This window comes from Saccostrea echinata, unplaced genomic scaffold (assembly GCF_033153115.1).
Source record: "Saccostrea echinata isolate AGI-Se365-2 ecotype Australia unplaced genomic scaffold, CSIRO_AGI_Sech_v1 ptg000065l, whole genome shotgun sequence".
NCBI classification, from domain to species: domain Eukaryota; kingdom Metazoa; phylum Mollusca; class Bivalvia; order Ostreida; family Ostreidae; genus Saccostrea; species Saccostrea echinata.
The window spans coordinates 2,438,984-2,462,533 of record NW_026889814.1 but is presented as its reverse complement, the minus strand read 5'-3'; positions in this window follow the sequence as shown (position 1 = coordinate 2,462,533).

Below are 23,550 nucleotides of genomic sequence, written 5' to 3'. Positions count from 1 at the left end.
CCAAGAAAAAAGGCAATATTATTATCAGTATTTTGTACATTTCTATAATCCTATCTTAAGTTTTTCGAATAATTATATATTAATAATACAATAGAACTTATCTATGAATTACCTTTTGTAACAAGCATTCTGAGAGTATTGCATTAACAATACTAGTCCCCTACCGGCAAGTGTAATCTGGTTCCCGTTAAGAATTTAAAATGCCATAATTCCGTCAACAATTAATGAAGCGGAACGAAATGCAAACTTGATCTATAACTAATCAAGATAAAGCCACATACCAAAAATCAGCTCAATATCTACAAGCATTTAGAAGAAAATTGCGAAAAACCCGTAAAAATTGAAAAGGCCGTAATTCCGTCAAAAATCAATGAAGCGAAACGAAATGCAAACTTGATCTGTAACTCATCAAGATACACTCACATACCAAAAATCAACTCAATATTTGCAAGTGTTTAGGGAAAAAGTGCGGAAAACCAAGTGGGACAGACTGACAGACAAACAGAGGGACAGACAGACAGACAGACAGACAGACTCAGAGGAAACCTATAGTCCCCTCCGGTTTCACCGCTAGGGGACTAACAAGCATTCTGAGAGTATTGCATCAGAAATACTAGTCCCCTAACGGCAATTGTTATCTGGTTCCTGCTAAAAATTGAAAATGCCATAATTTCGTCAAAAATCAAACTTGATCTTTAACTCATCAAGGTTAAGTCACATGCCAAAAATCAGCTCAAGATTTGCAGCGTTTAGAAAAAAAAAATGCGGAAAACCCTGAAAAATTGAAAAGGTCGTAATTCCGTCAAAAATCATTGAAGCGGAAGGAAATGCAAATTTGATCTGCTACTCATCAAGATATACTCACGTACCAAAAATCAGCTCAATATCTGCAAGCGTTTAGAAAAAAAGTGCGGAAAACCAAGTGGGACAGACTGACAAAAAGACAGAGGGACAGACAGACAGACAGACAGACGGACGGACAGACTCAGAGGAAACCTATAGTCCCCTCCGGTTTCACCGGTAGGGGACTTATTAAGTGATCCATTATCTCTTTGACTTTATTTTTTATTAGTCCCCTACCGGTGAAACCGGAGGGGACTATAGGTTTCCTCTGAGTCTGTCTGTCCGTCTGCCTGTCTGTCTGTATGTCTGCCTGTCTGTCCGTCTGTCTGTCTGTCTGTCTGTCTGTCTGTCTGTCCCTCTGTCTGTCTGTCAGTCTGTCCCACTGGGTTTTCCGCACTTTTTTCCAAAACGCGTGCAGATATTGAGCTGGTTTTTGGTATGTGAGTGTATCTTGATGAGTTACAGATCAAGTTTGCATTTCGTTTCGCTTCATTGATTTTTGATGGAATTACGCAGGTATGTTAAGACAGTAGCCAGATCATATTTCGGCGAATTTATACTTTTTTCGTAAAATGTAACATTTAAAAATCGGAAAAGCCATATATAAAACATATACTATTATTATCAATTGTATAGACGTCCTTGAGTCTTAGGCTAAAAGAAGCACTCCACAACGACGTCATCACGTGACGTCTATAAGTAGAAAAATTGTCTTAATGAAAAAATGAAAAGTTCAACACTACCCCGGGGATAATTCATTTATTTTGTAAAAATAATTATGTAAAAACATCCCTGGGCAATGAAAAGTGCTGCTAGAATCCTACTCTCCTGACACAGAAAAAATTATTCCAAAGTTTCGCATGAAACCTTAACAGAAATTTTACATGTTGTACATACGATCAAGGAATTGTCATCAATTCATGTTAACCACACGATTCTAGCAGCACTTTCCAAATACTATGGATTAGAAGCTTTCGATACAAACAAAAAATATGTTTCAAAGCAATCGGCGTAGTGTTGGTTTTTTGCATCTTTGTTGTTAGAACAATCAGAGGAAAGGCTGATCGGGATTTCAAAACACTGCCTGTGTTCATTATAAGAAAAGATGATAAGAATAAATCAGTGTACCTGATTCTTAATCTTTAACTCCTTGTGAATCACACATAACATTCACGGTATATGCTTTAAAACTCCCATTTCATATATTTGTTTACATGAATTCTCATCACGTTTAATTTTCACTTGGCAAATATTTCAACAATAGTTATATGTATGACGTCATGGCTTTGGTATTTAACCCTGTGATAAATACTTAGCTAATTATACCACCCCAAAACGACAAGATTTAGTTTATATTATGTTTTTGAATGATTTCGTTCATTTTTTGGACCTGAAATTATACTTTAAATATATATATTAAGAAATCATTATTTCTAAAGTTCACGTCATACAGCTCACTATGACTCACATACTTGCATACGGCCTTTTCAATTTTTAGAGGCTTTCCGCATTTTTTTCTAAACGATTTCAGATATTGAGCTGATTTTTGGTATGTGACTTTACCTTGATTAGTTATAGATCAAGTTTGCATTTCGTCCCGCTTCATTGATTTTGACGGAATTATGGCAATTCTTAATGGGAATCAGATTACACTTGCCGGTAGGGGACTAGTATTGCTAATGCAATACTCTCAGAATGGTTGTTTATTTTACGACAGACTTCAATGTGGTTTTCAGTGAGACTGCAGATTTGTAGCTTTTTTTAAAATTTATTTTCAGGCTGGGATATTTTAAAATTTGATTGTTAATCTGTTAATTGCTGATTTGTTTGACATGCATGCCTTATATTTGAATAAACATAATAATAAAAAGGTCGTTAACTATGGCTTTTTATAACGGTATTATCCCAGGCAATACAGAAATAAAATATCAAATCCCTACCTCCAACAATCGTTGAGAAATACGTGAGACAGGCAGGCAGACAGATACTGGGCAAAGAGATTCTAAGTGTCGATGTTCTGCATTACAAAGAATTATGTTATGCAAGATCTGTGACATAACTTTCAGATCACGCTCTTATTTAAATTCTGGATAATATTCATAACTGTGTGCAAATCTTAACTTACAATTCCAAAGCAATAATATCCATGTTTGTTTTGAAATTGACCTTTCATTTATGAAATTATGTAATATTATGTAATATGAGATTATGTAATACATAAGAATAAGAGTGCACACACAGGGGAAAAGATATAAAAGCAAGTGGTTTATACAAGGATAGCCATACTTCTCTAAAAGACAATATCTGTTTTAGAGAAAAAAGAATATGGCAAAGTTGGAATTATTATTCATTTTGATACCTCTTTGTGTCATTTTGGTAAGTAAAGACATAAGGCATTTCATACATACATACATACATACATACATACATACATATATATATATATATATATATATATATATATATATATATATATATATATATATATATATATATATATATATATATATATATATATATATATCTCGTTTCAGCTTAATTGATATAATTTTGTTTATTATATTGGCATTTATCACCGGCTTTGACCATTAGAAGAATAAGACAAACACATATTTATGTGATAATTCGTTCTTTTAATAATATTGTGGGGGAAAACAACAAAAGTACATTTGTAAATCGATTTCCTACTTGCAGGCAGTGTCCCAAGGTTCGTTTTCAGACATTTAAGACAATTTATACTTATTTATAACAAGACTGCTAACAGTATATAATGATACCTACATGTACACTTCAATTTTACACAGTGTATTATTTAATCAATAATTATTTCAAACAGTATTAAAACTAAAAGTTTTCATGAAAACTAGATGCGATCTATCGTGGTTGTGATACTGGGTTCATCAAAATTTTTTTTATTCCTCTTAAAACCACCAAAATTTGGAACAGAGCTTTGAAGGCCCACAACTCTATTTTAAAATTGTCCATTTTTATAGATGAAAAGGATAGTAATAAAGATCCCAGCCTTTGCCAAACTATGATGCTTTGCTACTGTATACAGTGTAACTTTCGCCCCGTGTTATTTTCACCCTTTCACACTTGCAAGCAATTTTCTCAGTTTTAAATTCGCCCAGTCACAACTCTGTGTAAGAAATTATGCCGTGTTCTTTAAATTCATCTCGTTTTAAATTCGCCATCCTGTGAGTAGGGCGAAAGGAGCGAAAATAAACGGGTGCAAAAAGTTCCTTGTATGCAGTTTTTTTTTCTAATAAGGAGTGCCTTCCTTGCATCACTGTAAAGGTGTACTATGAAGAAATCAACGGAATAGATACTTTTTATCTTGATAATAACTAAATAATAGCATGGATTAAACCTCTGTTTATAATATTCTGTTTAAGTCTAAAATGCATTTTTTACTGTGAAAATTTTTTTTTACCTGCCTCTCACCGCACTTGAAATGCGTCAGATTTTTTCCATGATGACTTCACGCATAGCGATCAGTCTACTCCGGTTTGCTGTGCGGTATTTATCTAACAAGGTATGAAATTGAATAAAGCGGACCTTTTCATGTTGTTAAATGCTCCAATACAGTTAAGAAAATTATTTCATTTGATGGCATTTTGAAGAATAGTTATATCTACGTGTTGTCATATTAATCCCTATTGCATTTTAACAGTATTGCGCCCCTTCGGAAATCGACGAAAAATTATTTAAACAAGAAGTCACTTGGAAAATGTGTTTTGTAAAATACAAAGAATAACGTTTTGACTGACTTTTAGGAAGTTTATATTTAGGAAAGGTTATTTAATATCTATTAAAGTTAAAAATGCAGAATACAAGAATGGAGTGAATCTGAAATTGGCAGAGAGCCGGTTTTTAATACACTCCCTGAGGTCAAGAGGATAAATTTAAAACTAATAATAAACAAAGATCGCCTCTATCCGTTTGAATGTGTCCTTTTCTAGGGATAAAGATTTAAAGTCAGTATTAACCAAACAAAATCACATTTCAAACCAAATGAAAACCAAATGGAATATACATCGGTGTCACCAGACTCTAGTGTTGAGTGCTATTGTTTGACAGGTGGAGCGTTTGGTTTTTGAGTCTTAAATAGAACAATAAATAAATTACAAATTTTGACTGATGTCGAAAATGTAACAACGGAGTATAAAAGAATGGTTCTGGCCGATCTTGTAATGGAAAAAAAAACGGAAAAAAACCCCACTCCCACCCACCCACCCACACCCACCCACAGATATATATATATATATATATATATATATATATATATATATATATATATATATATATATATATATATATATATATGCAAATGTTTTTCCTTTAATTTTCTGTTTGAGCAATATGTATTTGTCACTGTATAGATACAGTTTCGTCAATTTCATTTTTATTTCATTGTTAAGTCATAAACGGTTGACGTTACATGTATTTGACAGTTACGTCCTAAGAGCTTGACATGCCTACCGCAATTAAGGCGGGATGCTACACAATTTGTTATCTAATAGATCTTTTAGACATCTCTTTTGAAATACGGTTTCAGCATGGAAAGATTGTTGTTAGCGTCTGAGCATTTCATATAATTTTTCCATAAAGAAAATGTAAAAACTGTTTTATTTGTAAATAAGATGCCTCAGAGTTTGAAATTTGCTGTTTATAAATGCACAATTTAAACATATAATAAAACTTTTGAAGAAGAGTCAGATAGCCTTTTGAAATTTTTTAATAAAGAATAATTTATGAACATATAAAATATAATTTGTTAATATTTTTTAAACCTCACTTAGAACTTCCCAATACGAATAATATGTAACATTGTACCTTTTTCAAGGAATAAAACAGTTTATTATATTTTCAACAGTGAAATACTGTTATTTATTTATTAAATAAAAGTGATATTCTCTCACAGTGTGAAAGGATATCAAAGTGATATTCTCTCACAGTGAGAAAGGATATCAAAGTAAGTAAAAAAAAAAGAATTTCTGGCCTGTCATAGGATAGAGATAGTAATTAAACCGTCTTGATAGAGACTTAAACTACCAATTTCTTACCAAATATGTTGCTAAAATCCATGCTAAAATGTTTTCAATTACACACTTGCTTAGCTATGTCGTCTCAACCGCTATACTATGATGTCACTGCCTATAGCATAGTGTTAAGAAAAGATAGAGGCAAAGAAAAAAAAATCATCTTCCGAAGTCAAGGGTTTCTGATTCACTCCGCTACAGAAACCCTTGACTTGGGAAGATAAGGGAAAATCAAAGAAAATGTAATAAACAAAAAATTCAATATTTTGTGTTGGATATGGAAATTATTTCACTCGTGAGACAGGTTTTTTTTTTTTTTTTTTTTAAATATTTTCTCTCGTGCTTCGCACTCGTGAAAATATCAAATAATTCTGTCCCACTCGTAAAATATATTCCGTATCCAACTACAAAACATTGAATATCCTCTATATACACTATGTATGTATGTTTTATATTATTTTCCCCCCAAAATTTACATTATACATATTTATTGTAAATATTTGTGTTCCATGAAGTCCGCAATTGGATTCCAGTGATTTGTTTACGTGAACTACACAAAATGCTCACACGGTATATTTTCTAAAATGCCTTTTAAAAACAAGAGTAAAAGTAATACAAGAGTAACCTTGAAACTAATGCTGTCAGAGGTCACTATGGATTAAGAAAAATTGCTCAAAACATCCTGATAGCTTCACTGTTTTCTTTGCATTCTAAATAACTTGTCAACATAGGGATTTCACATTGGCTAGTGCCCGAAAATTTGTGCAATTCATCGTTCAGGTTTGATTTTGGTTTTCTCGAATACTTATAATCATAATTGAGCATGGACGTCTGTTTTTTCTTATGTTTTATTTCGCCATAATCATACATTTTTTTAAGAAAAAAAACTTTGCAATTATCCTTTAATATTATTGAAATAAAATACAATGTTTGTAGACTTTTTAGACGATGTTCAAACACAGCGATAAACCATCATCGTAACAAAAATTCAAAGGAAAAACAGGTATATTCTCTCCTCTCTCTCTCTGTCTCTCTCTGTCTCTTCTCTCTCTCTCTCTCTCTCTCTCTGAGAGATCGAATCTTAACCGTTAAATTCTCTTTAAAGTCGGTTTCCAACGAATCCGAAGAATCTCAAGAATCCAAAGAAAGTGATGAAAGTAACCTTAAAGCAGACAAAACATTTACGGACAGTACTACAACTACAGAGAGAATAAATGTTGAGAAAACAGTCTCGACGAAAATACCCGAAGAAAAGAATCGACAATGCAAATATCTCAGACAACGGAGCCCACGGAAATGATTGATCTCGATGATATATGCTGGGGTTTTGACAAGGAAAGCTGCAACGAAATCCCAAGAAATGTATATATTTTCGTTTAGAATACATACAATTGCAATTATGTTATTTCTCAGGAAAAAAAAAATACTAGTAGTTGCATAAATAAGGACAGATTTAAATTAAAAAAGCAATATCCTTTTCTATACTTTAATGAAAAGTTTTTGAAAGATTTATAATATTAACATGTAGCTTTTATTTTTTGTTTTCAGTCGGTCCTCTATTGTGACTCTCATTTAGATTGTCTCCGTGGTAAGTTCCTTTTTTCTAGTGTTATTTTATGGAAAAGTATTGGTAACTGTTCGATATTCTAAATAACATAATTATGATACTAAAAACAGAAAATGATAATTCAACAGTTAGGGAGAATTAAACACGCGTACACATACATGTACCATGAATAAGAAAACTTCAACAATTTGAATGATCAAGTAAAACCAACAAAATTATACTTTTTTGCATGGGTGGTTTTTTCCCCATTTCCTAGACAGGTTTAATAGTTCTGGATTCTCTCATTGCAATTTCCACAGAAGTAATGTAATAAAAACATAACGCAGCACTATTAAGGCTAACTATGAAGAAATCAACAGAATATAGACGTAGAAAAATTGGACCTTTTTAAGCTGAATTTATTTTTGTAAAGACGTTATATTATCGCATGACTTTAATACTTATTGAAATAACATAGTATACCCCACTGTGTATTGAATTAAAGATTTGTCCCATCATTGGACAGTCACTTGATAAATGCATATAATATGTACTGATTGGAGGTTATAAACAAATTTCAATATCGCAAGGGCTTACCTTATTTCAAATTAAAAATTTAAGTGATGAATACTTTTTGCATATTTTGTACTTTCTGGAAAGTGCTGTTCCTTTTAATAGAATTCACATTTTATTAGTAAAATTTCAAGTAATTGGGCTCATGATGAAATATATATGACCTTTACTGAGTATTTTATGTCCTTATTAAGTCAAGCTCTCTATTTAAAGAAAGCAGCAGTAATTTTCAAGTAAAGGAATATTCCCTTTATGTATATTCAAAAAATAGTCAAGGTCTAATAAGTGTATGCCCTTGCGAAAACGCAATTTAATGGGGAACCTCGATGTTAAACATACCAACCCCTATACACAAAAACACTGTAAAATTAATTTAATACATTCTAACTTTAATTATTTGATAATGGTATTTAAACAATGGTTTTGCGTTGGTTTTCATGGCCTATCTAATATTTGTAAAAATATTTTGTTTATAAAAAAAAATTATTTTTTCATTGTGAAAAAAAATTACTCGATACGCCTCTCACTGCACATTAACAGCGTCAAATTTTCCCATCATGACGTCATGTCGACAAGTGCATTGCGATAAAAAAAATTGTCTATACCTTGCTGTGTAGGATTTAACTAGCGATAAAATTGAATGCTTTGGTAAGTTTTGATGTAATTCAATACTCCTACACAGTTTAAAATTGCACATCATTTAGTTTTATGGTATTGTAAGGAATTGCTTTTTGTGTGTTGTCATAGTAAACATTTCCCGTATAAATTAGGCCCCGCCTCCTTTTTGTAGCCTTAACCGTGCTGCAAACTTTGAAAATACAACATACAGAAAAATGTTTATTTTTTTAATTCATGGAAGAACTTTATTTGTTCCTTTTTAAGACATACTTTAATCATTTTCATAAACTGCCTTCATTTAATACATTTTTAGCCATGCAAAAACAATATTAGGGCTTCTGCGGTCTATTCTAAAAAATAATTAACATGTATGAGCTTCCATTTATCAAAGTATTATTATGTGTTTAGATCTAATTAAGGTTATTATAAATTTATTTAAGTCCATTTCGAGTTTTGTAATAATTGTTTCAAGTAAATAAACTTCAAATTGTACAAAATTAAAATGTAACGCCAGGTCGATCGAAACGTTTTTGAAGCACGTCATTGTAACGTAGGCAGCACAGTTAATACGATATAAAGTCTTTTTTATGCAATCAAATAGCACGTTACAAACAAAATTAAATTATTTAATTTTTTTCTTTTTTCACATAAACATTGAATAAATATCGATTATTAATAAAAGATCGTAAAGAAATCTGAATGCAGGAATAAAAATTGATATCCATGATGTAGTGAAAGATTATGCATGTGTACATGTAATCGTTTTTCATTCTATGCAATTGAAGAAAAATCTACCCTTTTGCATAATCTTATCACTTACATATATTTTTCCTGATATCAATGAATCCCATTTTTTTTTCTTTAATTTTCATTATTTGAAAATAAATTGCATGTAAAAAGAGATTGCTAGTATCACTATTACTGTGGAATAATTTTACTTTGTGGGGATGGGGGTTGCGGTAAATGTTCGAATGTTCATGGGTAGTTAAAAAAAAAATACTGGTTCATGGGGACGTAATATCGAGGATAACCTGTTCTTTCAAGACGAAGATTCAAGGAACTGAAATGTTGACAAAGTTATGGTTCGTTGGATCAAAATTCGTGGGTAAGAGTGACCCATGAATTCAACGAACATTGGTCCCTCAAGAAAAAAATTATTCCACTGTTTTGTTTAACGCGTGTACCGTATTTTGAAGTGCTAATATGATTTTTATTTTATTTGTATAGAATCTCGTCACTCACAATGCTGTGATATCCCTTGTAATTTTAGTCCGGTTTGTCGATTCCCATCAGATGGCTTCAAGAATTCTTTTGTTCCAGAAAATGCACGGGCTTGATTATGGGACTCTTTCTGAGATTTGAATCATCAAATTTAATTCTTTTTTCTTTTTCAAACATGATTATTTGAGATATCAAAACCGTATGAATTATGTTAATGATCCTGAAATATTAAAAAAAAAAATGTTAAACACAAAAAAGAAAACAGAAATGAGTTCTGTTGATTGTTTGACTGCTGCAAATTTATAGCATCTCCTAAACAAGTACAATATAAAAACGTAAAATTTGATATCTAATTAAGAATACTCGTCTCTCATTCCTATTGCAATATGATTCACCACTCCAAAGCAGTGATTTTTTTGGTTCTGTAACAAAAAGGAGAAACCTCAGCATGCGTTTGGTCGGTTGCCGTGACGTAATAATGATTATGACTTAAAGCTGTGTTTTGACTTATAAGAGATATGCACGGTAATAATTACAAATTATAAGAAAAATTTATTTGCGCAAAGGGAGAAATAGTTCGCAAGTGAGTTAAGGCTAGGTATGGGCGTTTCTATGCAAATGAGCTTATAAAAACGCATAAGAGGTATATTTATAATTCAGAGAAAGTTTTGATTTATTTTCTTATACATACTTAGTACCCATTACATGTTATAGCCAGTGAACATTATGACGTCATATATGACGTCATTGTTCTTACATGCTGGAGGTAATAAAACTCAACAACAAAACAGCTTTGGTGCAAGGGATAACCCTATTCAAGAAATTGTATAATGCTAAGAAGAATGTTCTATCGATTAATAAAAATGCTGCACAAATCCTAAGCATTTTCTGATTTGATCGGAAACTGAGGAAACTTATACCAGACTGTACATTTTAACCCTTATTGAACTTAAATCTTTCGAATAGTAATTAAACAACTGAGTTGTTAATATTTGTGCAGCAATACCAGCAATCCTTGGAATATTTTGCTTCTAAATATATACCTTGTATTAGTTAAATAAAATAGAGCATGCCCTAGCGCCAAAGCATTTTTGTTGAAGTCTTTTATAAACTTGTGTAGTAAAGAACAATATGTATAAGACAACAAGTTTTAATTTTCTCTGTATAATAGTTATAGTCCTTAAGCATTTTAATTAGTTTATTTGCATAGAAATGCCTATGCCTATAGCCTTAACTCACTTGTGTTCCTTTATATGTGCGATTTCATTAACGGTATTTTCAGTTCTTATTTTTTATTAAAAAAAAAAAAAACAAAAAAAAAAAAAAAAACAAAACAGAAAAAAAAACACACCAAAACAAAACAAAAAAACCTTGTGTCTTTTTACAATCCAATTTATTAGATGTCTCGGAGAATTAATAGATTATTGAAATTATATATCATTGGTTTGGAGACTGTAAAAGGTTACATACGCTGAAAAAAAACCCAGTTATTTTACTTCAAGCTAAATCCCTCTAAAGTAAATAGTGAATTTTGACATAACTACAAAATACAAATTTCACGCAACATATATTCATACATATTTGCAGCTTTAAATGAAGACTACTTCATTATAGTGGTGTGTGAAACCATATTCATATTATTGAGTCCTAAAAGACATTACATGATCATGTATATTAAAGGACGTAAAACGACCTAGTTAGATACGGTCCATATGATAAAGAAACAAAATGTGTTTGTGAGACACTGATACCTCCGTATGGCAGCACATGGCGAAGGTTAAGTTTCTCAGTTGCAAGTCAAACTCCAAGGTCAAGAGATGAAAAATGTTGATACCCAACGGCCAAAATTACTGGATCCCAAATAGAAATTCTTGTCACAGAAAAAACACCTTTGAAATATGAAAACCCTAGCACCAACCCTTCAAAAGTTTTGGCCAAGGATAACGTTTTTCAAAAGTGGATCAAACTCCAATATCAAGGTCAAGGGTCATAATTGTTGGTAACCAAGGGGAGGCTTTGTCACAAGGAATACACGTGTGAAATATAAAACCCAAGCACTTACAGTTCAAAAGTTATGGCCAAGGTAAAGTTTTGTAAAATTTTGCAGAAGTATGTCAATACCCAAGGTCAAAGGTCAAGATGTCAAATATCTTCCTACACAAAGAAAAGCCTTGTCACAGGAAAACACTTGAAATATGAAAGACATAGCTTCAACCAATCAAACGTTATTCGCATGATTAAAGTTTTGCGGACAAGCAGAAAAATGGAAAGACGGACAGGCGAATAGACAGAGAGATGGATGAACAGAGCAAAAACTATTTTGACCTCGAATTTTCGATTACGGGGGCATAAAAAGACTTTAGTGCAATAAATCTTACTCATTACAAACATAGCGCGCTTCATGAAATATGCCTACGTGACAAGTCTGTGTGATTTACACACCAATAACTCACACAAAACTTAAAAACATTCCTTAATTATTATATTTTTGTTATCTTCACCTCCTTTGCTTAAAAGTAATTCTGATCTTTCATGTTCCTTGGCTTTAAGTATTCCTTTATCTATAAGTTGGACTGGATATTTTTGTTTTAAAAGGTAGGTTTTAAGTTCACATAAACGAATGTCCCTTGTATCTTTTTCACTAACAATGGCACATATGCGTCTGGCAAGGTTATAAGGAAAGGATGTTTTAGCATGATGTGGATGACAAGAACCAAAATGTAGATAATAGTGTGTATCCGTCATTTTGTAATATATATCAGTACCAGTCCTTGTGTCCTTTTCAATAACGAGAATATTTAGGAACGGTAATTCATTTTCACTGGGATCTATTGTAAATTTGATGTTGGAATTCAACTCATTTCAGGTTTTATGGAAAACTTCTAATTTCTCGACACTTTCATCCCATAAAATAAAGCAGTCATCTACGCAGCTATGTTAAGGCTTCCCGAAGCTTTAAAATGCGCTCAAAACATAATATGTCATTGCGAGGTCGGTTTTGGTTTTAATTTATAAGTATTGAACTTTAGTACTTCCAATTTATATAAAGAGTTTCTTTGGCTATATATTAGCATATTTGTTATGATATCACATGACTTTGTTGATCACGTGACGGTCATTTATAATTTTTTGAAGTGTTTCATATAAATCGCCTCGGCGCAGCTGATTAACACAATAATTATTAACATTTTGTTATATAAATAAACTCATCGTATCCTAGTATTACTTGGGTACAAAATATTTCCTGAGAAATTCAACTTACCTACAAATTTAAGGGTTTTTTCCACACAATATCGTAATCTGTATTAAAACAAAGCCAACACACATTTTTCCCAAGCCAGATTCAGTTAGAAAACAACCTCTTCTTACAGATTTCCACAAAAATTCTCAGATTAATCCTCATTCTTCACCTGCGCCAGGCTCTTTTATACACACAAAATAAATTCTACCTCCAACCACGGGTATAAAACAGAGTACATTTCAAAAGTATATTTTTCATAAGCATTTTGAACATGATGAATTTCAGTCAAGGGTAGGTAAGCGGTGTATTTTTAACATACTCGGACATATAAGACTTAAAAAACCTTTAACGACCCGTGAATTTTGCAATAGCTATCTAACATTTTACATGCAGTTTGAAATAAAGTGTAAAGTTCATGACACTCTCCCCGTCATAACGCCTCAAGTTTGCAGTGACCTGACGTCATTTTCCATTATGACGTCATATTTTGGTAGTTCAGAGATGTGAAGGCACATAGTGCACTGTCATATTCTACGGGAAGCCTTAACCTACCTGCGTAGAAAACTTTTCCATTTAGAGTTTAAGGCCATTGGCTATCTCTTCTCCCCACAACGTAATGAGTTGTTGGTGCTATTTATACTCTAGGTAACCTAGGGTAAGTGTTCCGTATTTTGGTGCAAATTTTGTTCCCATCGCAGTTCCTTTGGTTTGTAGAAAATGACTATTATCAAAGGCAAAGGTATTATTGTGAAGTACTAGCTTCAATCCTTGAAGGACAAATTCCTGTGGAAAGCGATCATGAAGAAGGTAAGGGTATTGTACTGTCCAGAATTTTATCGTTTCTATTCCAAGTAGTTCTGTTGGAATGTTACATCTAGTATACAAACCAAAACTGGTACTTTTTCACAAAATGCCTTCAGCAATATATCTAAAAAATGGCCCAGTCTTTGTGTAGACGAGTTAGGACCTCCAACAATAGGTCGAAAATATAAATCCTGTGGATTATAGCAGGTAATGTATTCAGAATTCTGAGATCCTATTGCGTTCTTTATATTATCCTTTGATTTATGAACTTCAGGTAAGCCGAAAACTGGACTTTCTCGGGCTTCAATTTTGCGAAAAAGACTAGAATTATGTACGTAAACTTCTTTATACATGTACATTTTTCAGTCAATAGGTATAAGCACCATGATTTGCATCTTTCTATGCAAAATGATGTTACAAAATCAATTCGTCTGATTGATGCATTGCCTTTTCTGTTTTGCCATGTGGTTTTTGCCATAGTTTGGTTTCAGGAGGGTGTATCGTGTTTTTCTAGGTGTGTCTGAATCTCTCATAACAATTAAAAAACAAAAACAAAAACAAAAATTACTGAAATTTGCACTTTTTAAAAATATATTAGCAATATGATATTTTGAAAAAGTGGTATTTACAGCGATTTTTTTGTTTTTTTAAAGAAGTAATTAGACACAAGTAAAAAAAAAAAGGCTAAATACACCCTCCTGAAACCAACCGCCCATGGTTCTTATATATATATAGTTAGGACGTAGGTAAGTTCATAAGTATGAATTTGACACTAAACAGGGAAAAACCTAAAGGGTCTTATCTGAAATTTCACTGAAGTTACCCCCAAAATACCAAAGTAAAGGACATGCAATGGAAAGGGGGCAAGGGGTAATTTAACCATATCAGAGGAATCTCGGACTAAATAGAGCAAAGATGTTAATGTTTTGTTTTAAAATGAAAAATAACATCAAGTTTATGGTATTGTTAATTTATTTGCAATAAATAAGACATTATTTGGACAAGCGCATAGTCACTATCAACACAAACCACGAGAGATAATACTCCTCTCTGAGTTGGACAGTATTCTGTGTATCCTGAGCCGAGTTGTTTCCGACACTAGCAGCTTTTTCAGCTCTCCGAGGCTCAAAGCGATAAGGTCTTACTCCCATTCAATCCCCCGGACTATTCTCCTCCCCGCTCAGGTAAGGAATTGTCACTGTCGCTGTTGAAAGATGTTGATGTTCTTGCTGTGACGTCACACTGTTCAAGTCTCGTATATCCTCATAAAATCTCGCATTCGTTCGGCAATCTACGAAAAAAGGAGAGTTGTAAGGTACGTTTGGCAAGAATAAATATGTGTTTTTATCGTTCAGAAATTTATATTTTATGAAAACTAGCGTGTATTCAACAGAATAACATCTTTTTATTTTAGCTCTTTATAAGATGTATGTTTAATTATGAGAACATATCTAGATAAGAGTCTATGCAGTGTCAGTGTAGTAAAAAAGTGCTAGGACCCGCTCTTTAATTTTTCAACTGAATACCTCGAATTAATAAGAATTTTCAGTATCGGTATTTAAATTAACGTCTGTCCTGTAAGTGTTTAATATTGCATCATTCCAATGACTCTACCAAACGTTATGATCTGCTTATTAGAGAAATACCGACATCTTACGAACAAACGTAACTCGCCCTAACTTCCCGTATCTCGGTAGTTTTCCCGGGACCAGTTATTGCACCTAGTTTAAAATTAATAAATCGGAAAAATTAAGTATTTGTGTATAATAGAACGGACAGTATTAAAATCACTTTGTAAATGATAATTTCTCCTGTCTAATTTTCTGTAATCACTTACAATGTAATTAAAAGCGGACAAACAGAAGAAAATACGCCAAAATACCTATGACGGGTTAGGAAACACATTTGTCATGCGTCAGTGATTATACGAATACATGAATATATTGGTGTGCGCTGTGTTCATTTGGGGAAAGTTACGTTTTATAGCATGGATGAAATCTAAACTCATACCCTGTATAAATCCATGCAAAGGCAACAAGTTACTAGGTGATGCGCTTATATAGTGTCTTGTATTTAAAAGTGTACATTTATGTGTTTGTAAGAGAGAGAGAGAGAGAGAGAGAGAGAGAGAGAGAGAGAGAGAGAGAGAGAGAGAGAGAGCACAATGGACAATAATTGTTGTAATGAATTATACAGTGTAGCATTGTTTTCTAATGTTTCAGAAATCAACCATTAAAAATCAGAAAATAGTCGGCACTTCTCCGGAAAACGTAATATTTTTAAAGTGCTCCCGCGTAGATGTTTGTGTACTTTGGGAGGGAGAGGGGGTCGAAGCTCAACTAATCGAATCAAATGTCCATTTTCAATACATTTAAGTAAATACATGGAATACTACGATCCATATACTACAATCCTTATAAAAGTGGAATGGGGCAATGCATGTATATGCAATAATTTTTTTTCCATACTGTATCTAGTAAAAGAAAAAGTAACTTCATAAAGAAAGAAGGGTAGGTTTTTCTTTATGTGAAATATCACTTCAAAGAAATAAAAGAGCATTCATATGATAGACAGTGTCTTCTTGTATGATGTATTATGTTGCAGTCTTCACTTTATCTTTCGGCTGCCTTTCATGATATATGTAATATCTGTATATATAGATATGTGAATGATAAAAGCTGCAAATTATGCATTTGGGTAGGGTCACGGACGTAGCATCGTTTTTTTTTTAAATGGGGAGGGGGGGGGGGGCAGCCTGAGAAAAAAAAATTCAACTTACCTGAAAGAACCTGACAAGCAAAAAAAATTTCTTCTTTCGGTACCATTTTTTTCATACTTTACTACATTAGCCTTATTTGACTGTACTGCAACAAAAGGTGTGTGTGTGTGGGGGGGGGGGGGGGAACAAACCTTACAATGAACATTTCGAACAGTAAAAAGTAATGTGTGCACAAGGTGAGCAGACCCCTCTGATGCTACATGTCTGTGGGTGTTGTATATTTATTAAATTTTCTTTGTACTCAAGCTATGTACCATTATGTCATTGTTTGTTAAGCATGCATTATTTGTAAGAATATAAAATTACAAGATACACTGTATACGTGAAGGGTAACTTTGACCCCGCACTCAGAGTAATTTCGACCGAAGCTCTAATGTACAGAGAAAAAAAAAACTATAGTCGAAATTATAACTTGCTTCATCTCTAAGAAAAAAAAAATCATAGATTGATTCAAGTATACTGACAAAAAGATACTGTAGTTCTCAAAATATGAATAATTTGAGAACATCAAGTGTATGGTGCTAATTCACTGAGTTGTCAAGGCATGCTTCAAATGTACCTGCACACACGGGCAAATAAAAGGAACAGACGAGTATTCACTGATGTGTAGAAGTAGTTTCTACTGATTTTTTTTCTCCATTTTTTAAAACAGTCATGAATTTTTTCTGGTAAAAGTAGTAATTCTGCAGATTTATTTGTTATTCATTAGTCGAATAAGAAACCTATAATTTTCGTTTTTAAAAGTGGGAGGGGTTGGGAGAGCCAGAGAAAAAAAAATATCAACTTACAAGAAAAATTCTGACAAGCAAAAACAAAAACAAAACAAAACAAAAACAAAAAATAGGGGATGGGGGTTTAAAGTCGAAAATCCTTCTTTCATGGGAGGGGGGGGGGAGGGTTCCAACTTTTCTGGAACAAAATTTTCTACATACATTATTATATAAATATTGGGTCGGTAGATAGGTAATAATTTTTTTCCAGAAAATTTCAACATTCTTATTGATGGAGAAAGAAAATTCGGGAGAAAAAAATTATTGTTTCCTCAGGTTAAACAAGTTTTGAGTCGGGTCATTTTACCCAGTCGGTGAGGGCAAAGAAACAATTTTTTAAAGATGGTCTAACCTAATTTGGCTGATACCACGTGTCTGGAAATTACCGAAGCAGCATTCATGTGGACAGGGGTTACTAAGGCCAATTTCTGTTCAGCTGATTTGCATTGCATTTTAATTTGTAGAAAACTGAATATTTTGAATGAAATGTGCATGAGTTTCAGTTGCAAAATCATTCTCATATATATCACGTCAGGAATAGCTATTGATTAATTTTCTACGCAGATATTGTCAGAGGTGATAATTCCTTGTAATGGCTAAGAAAACTATCAAAATAAAATTAAACCCGGCTTCAATATACATGTACATGTATTATAGCGATACCATGAAACCGTGGGAAAAAAGCCCGTTCGTAATTTTTCGGTTGATAAGGCTTCTTCTTACTAGATACATACGATCCTTTGAGGTAATTTTGCTCCAGTCTTCCCCCCCCCCCCCTTTCAGCTCTTGGATTTTTTTTTTCATTAAATATTTCGGATTTCCAACGATTCGGCATGAGCATTACTGTAGATTCCTAAATATACGCGAGGAATAAATTATCTCGTAATTACGCGAGAAGCACCACTCGCGAAATAAAATTACTCGCTTTTATTTTTATGGTGCTTTACTGTATGTAAAATCTCTAGATACATCACCCATTCGCGAATTATTGTTCTCGCGATTTGACGCCCTTCGGCCATTTCGCGAAATTGAGCACTCGCGTAAAATAAGGAATCTACTAAAGAGACATAATTTGTTTAAAGAGACACTGTGACGGACAAACGGGGAAAATTACAGAAGTAAAATTTTTGCAAGACACATGCAAATTTAATTCAATTCTTGAAAGTATTACGTCTCAGAAAATTACAGGTTTCAGAACCTAAAAAAATCTACTTTTGTGGAGAAAAATACAAGTAAAAATAATTTCAGTTTGCCCCAATATGAAAAAGAAAACTTAAAAGACACACATGATATTGACTCACCATGTAACTTTAAATGCGCCTCTGGTGCATCAAAATTGACACCGTATATGATTTACATGTACAAAATTTAGCCAGTAGCGTGAACAAAAAGGACATTGTTTCATGTTTATTTTTTTAACTCTCCCTCGCCCTCTTTTTCGTAAGACAGAATCTTTGACTTTATGCTTCCAAATGAGACATTTTTCTTTTTCCTTTTACATGTGTATTTCCCTTTTCGGAACCCCTTTGCTCGTTTAAATGTCCATTGAAATGTATTGTAGAGTCACGGTAGCGACTACGACAAGAAGTAGTTTTGAGGTATCTTGCGGGGATTTTATCTTTTGAAATCGCAATTACATTCAAGAATTTAATAATGCAAATGTGAACACAATGAACGATCCCCCGACAAAGTCGAATTTTCTCTAACCTAGCGCAGTGTACTTGGACCTCCGCTCCTCGGACTATCATTCATGGTAATGATACGTATGAGCCTGTTGAGGTGTGTTGTCGTGCATTTTTGCATCTGCATTTCTCCATCACCTTTAATTTCAGATTTTCCAGCTAGAGCATTTGAAATGCGTACTTAAGCCATTTTCAGGAAGCCTTGGCATCTGTTCCGGAAACGAATATAGAAATCTATTTTGAGGAATATTGCTGCCCACTTCCGCCCCAGCCCGGGATTGAACTCTCGACCTACGGAATCTGTCTCCTAGCAGTACAGGAACAGCGCGCTAGACCGCTCGGCTATCTAGGCAAGTCAAAAAACTTGCTTTCGACACCGATGGAATTCTCGCGGCGCTGCTCAACACTACACGGTCATTGCGAATGGAAGCGAGATACAGTTATTTGAACATTAGTTTTAATAGAGGATCGTTAGTGGGTATCCTTATAAAAGTGAATTTCTTTGTGCTTTATATATATATATATATATATATATATATATATATATATATATAGATATAGATATAGATAGATAGATATTGTTACAACACAAGGTCATTTTGCATTGTCACCATAAACGGAAACTGAGTCTGAAATAATTTACAATGTTTGTTTGAAAATATAATTTGATAGATAACTGCGAAGGATAGACGGGGTAAGATACACATTGCAATCATTTAACAGAACTCAAAAAAGATTTAATCAGTATCATAATTAAGACAGGGTAACGACATAATGGTATTTAAACAGCAATTAACACTTCGCAAAGTGACCAATTACCCCCAACAAATTCAATCTTGAGAGTCTTAATTAAATTATTTACGTCCTAATCAGCCGAATTAAATGTGGAAACGTTATAACTTATCAATATTCAGGGTTTTTAACATTGTAAATAGTGTTTTAAGGAAATTTACACCTATTTTAATTTTTTCCGACTAACCGATTACAGATTTTGTAACCGATTACCAATCGTTCCGACCGAGTAACCGGTTAACCGATTACAAATTGCCATCCCTAACACACACACACACACCCTCACACACCCTCACACACACACATACACACACACACACACACACACACACACACACACACACACACATATATATATATATATATATATTATATATATATATATATATATATAATGTCTCTATTTGTCCCGCCCCCGCACGTGATTTTTTTTTCGCCACCAGTAGATTTATGTAGAAATATAGTATTTTTACTATCTGAAATTTTATCTCGGACAAAGACATTTGAAATGTAAATATATATAGATAGATAGATAGATAGATAGATAGATAGATAGATAGATAGATGGATGGATGGATAGAGATGATATATATGGAGATAACGAACAGTATTCAAGCTCAAAAGTCCATTAAACATTACAAAATAGGAGCAGAGCAAACACGGATCTCCAAAACATCAGAGGTTGGATCAGTTCCATGGAAGAGTGAGCATCCCCTGCCGACAGGTCCGACCCGTCGTGTGCTCCTTGTCATGATAGAGAAACAACGGAAAAATCCGTCGACAATTTAGTTTGTAAGTAATGGCCTAACAATTGGTATGAAAAACGTCAGTCAGCATTTGACTCAATGATAAATTGTATTTACTGACAAGGTCATTGTATCGACCATAGAAGTTACGAAATGATGACTTTAAACGAGACAGCTGATATTCTTGTTTCTTAGAGATATGAAAAGTTTCATCAAATTCATTAACTTCCAGCAAATCCTTCACTAGCAACAATTACAGTGAATGATTTGTATTCATCCATGACTGAAATAAACTAATCCATTTCCAATGAACATTTATGTTTCTGTGATATCCAAAACTACCGAACTTCACAAACTATCGAACTTTCACTAAATTCAGTTTCTTCTATAATGTAAGAAGCGCTAAATAATGTAACACAATTGCACTTGAACTTGGTGATGACACCAGATTTTTGCTTTTAAGTTCGCTTTTGACCATATCCTGTAAGAAAGAAATTTAAATTATAGTAAAAGTATGCTCTTCACTGAAATTTCACATTTTTTTGATAGACATTATTATGCAACCTTTAGTGAAAATCATTTAACTACTATATGTTACTGATACCGATTTGGATGTTTTTTTAACATATATAAAATGCTATAAATACTCCTTTCTAGCTTTGATGAATGTAAAATAACCGAGGGAAATCTTGATCTACATTTACATGTGTAACTACATGTTTTTTACGTTGCTCATGATGTCAATTTATGTAAATAAAAATTAAACAGACCTTTTATCGTAGTAATTAAATGCCTTTCAAATATTTTCACATTCTCTTCATGGTTATCACTGCATGGTTATCATTTAATTCCTTTCATACAAATTAAAAATTTATCTCCCTCGTGCATAGCTCTGATGCTTCGGCGTATTTGGATCCAGTCTTTGGCACCCCCTTTTCCAGCTGCTCAATTTTCTTTAATTTAAATATTTCAGATTTCCAACGTTACGACACTAGCATCACTTACGTTACATAATTTGTCGAAATGCGCATCTGATGCATCAAAATTGGTACCGTATATGATTTACATTTTGATCCCTGGGACGAGGCCTCTGCTGGTGGACTGTTAGTCCCCGAGGGTCTCCACAGCCTAGCAGCTAAGTACTTCGGTACTAGCTTGAAAATACGGTTATATATTTAATTGCTGTGGTTAAATTTAGAAATTTATTTCAAAATTAAGGATTATCTCCTTTATGCTTAGCTCTGATCCTTCCACGTATTTGGTTCCAGTCTTTGGCACCCCTTTTTCAGCTCTTCAATTAAAAAAAAAAAAAAATTATTGAAATATTTTGGATTTCCAACGTTTAGGCATGAGCATCACTGAAGAAATGCGCATCTGGTGCATCAAAATTGGTATCGTACATGATTTACATACGCCTTCTTTGGCTTACATTGTTTTTTTCTTTGTTTCGATAACCGCTCTAATTAACGTTCAGATATATATGTGTCACTTTCTGGAAGATTACTCTGTACTTTACAGAAAGGTGTTCAATTTCTAAACACCTATATCTAAACACGTATTATATTTAAACGCGCTTAGCTATAAAAAATGTTTAGATATAAGTGTTTAGTTGTTAAACATAATATAACCGCCAGGTTTGTGGTGTCTCTCCGCCTTGGCGATTACTAGGGAATTAGCACAATGCTCGCAATATTTTCCGCATTTATTAAAGTTAATAAAATATATAATAACAATCTGGGGGATCAGTTACTCTTCACTCCGTACAATATATATGGTGAAACTCGCTATATTAATTAGATAAACGGACAGAAGGACGGACTTATGACAATGACGTAAACGTTACGGCTTTTACGGACACTTCTTTATCTAAATATATCTTTACTGTAGCTCTGTTTCTTTCTAACTATTTACTCTAACTAAGTAACATTTTATAAAACATTAACTTTTACTTTGTTTGACATGTTCAGTTATAAATTAATTAGTTACACCTTTACAATCACTGCCAATATTTATTACTCAAGACTGACCATCGCTAAAAGTTAACACCCATTACTTCACCTGCGTTAATTCGCTAATTGTTTCCTAAACGTTTAAATTCATATAGTGTCAAAATGTGCAACTCGCTCCATTAATTAGATAAACGGACAGACGGACGGACCATATGACAATGAGGTAACCGTTACGGCTTTTACGGACACTTCTTAATCTAAATATATCTTTACTGTAGCTCTGTTTTATTTACTCTAACTAAGTTACATTTTATAAAACATTAACTTTACTTTGTTTGACATGTTCAGTTATAAATTAATTAGTTACACCTTAACAATCACTGCCAATATTTATTACTCAAGACTGACCATCGCTAAAAGTTAACACCCATTACTTCACCTGCGTTAATTCGCTAATTGTTTCCTAAACGTTTAAATTCAATTAGTGTCAAACCCTCTTTTGATCTCAAAATGTATTGTCAATCTCTCATCACTATCTTATAAGTATTTATCCTTAAGCAATATTTAATAGCTTTGATTTATTATTTCTTTGTTACCATAAGACTTTTTATAAATATTAGTTTACATTATATCACCTCCATATCAAGAAGAATTTCATAAGATTGCGTCTGTTAAATGTATTAACTCATAAACAAGCCGAAAATCGAAGAAAATATTTACGAATGTGCAAAATGTACATTTTGCACGGTCATAATAATATCAAACATGTTTAGGTTTAACACGTAATGAAGTGCTCATTTTCTAAACACAGCTTTTACAGTGTATCAATTTTAAAATGACAAAATGTTTAGTAATACACATATTCATATAAAAAGGGTTTTGAATTACCGGGAGGTATTTAATACAAAATTTGCAATATGACAGTATCTAGGAAACTATCAACA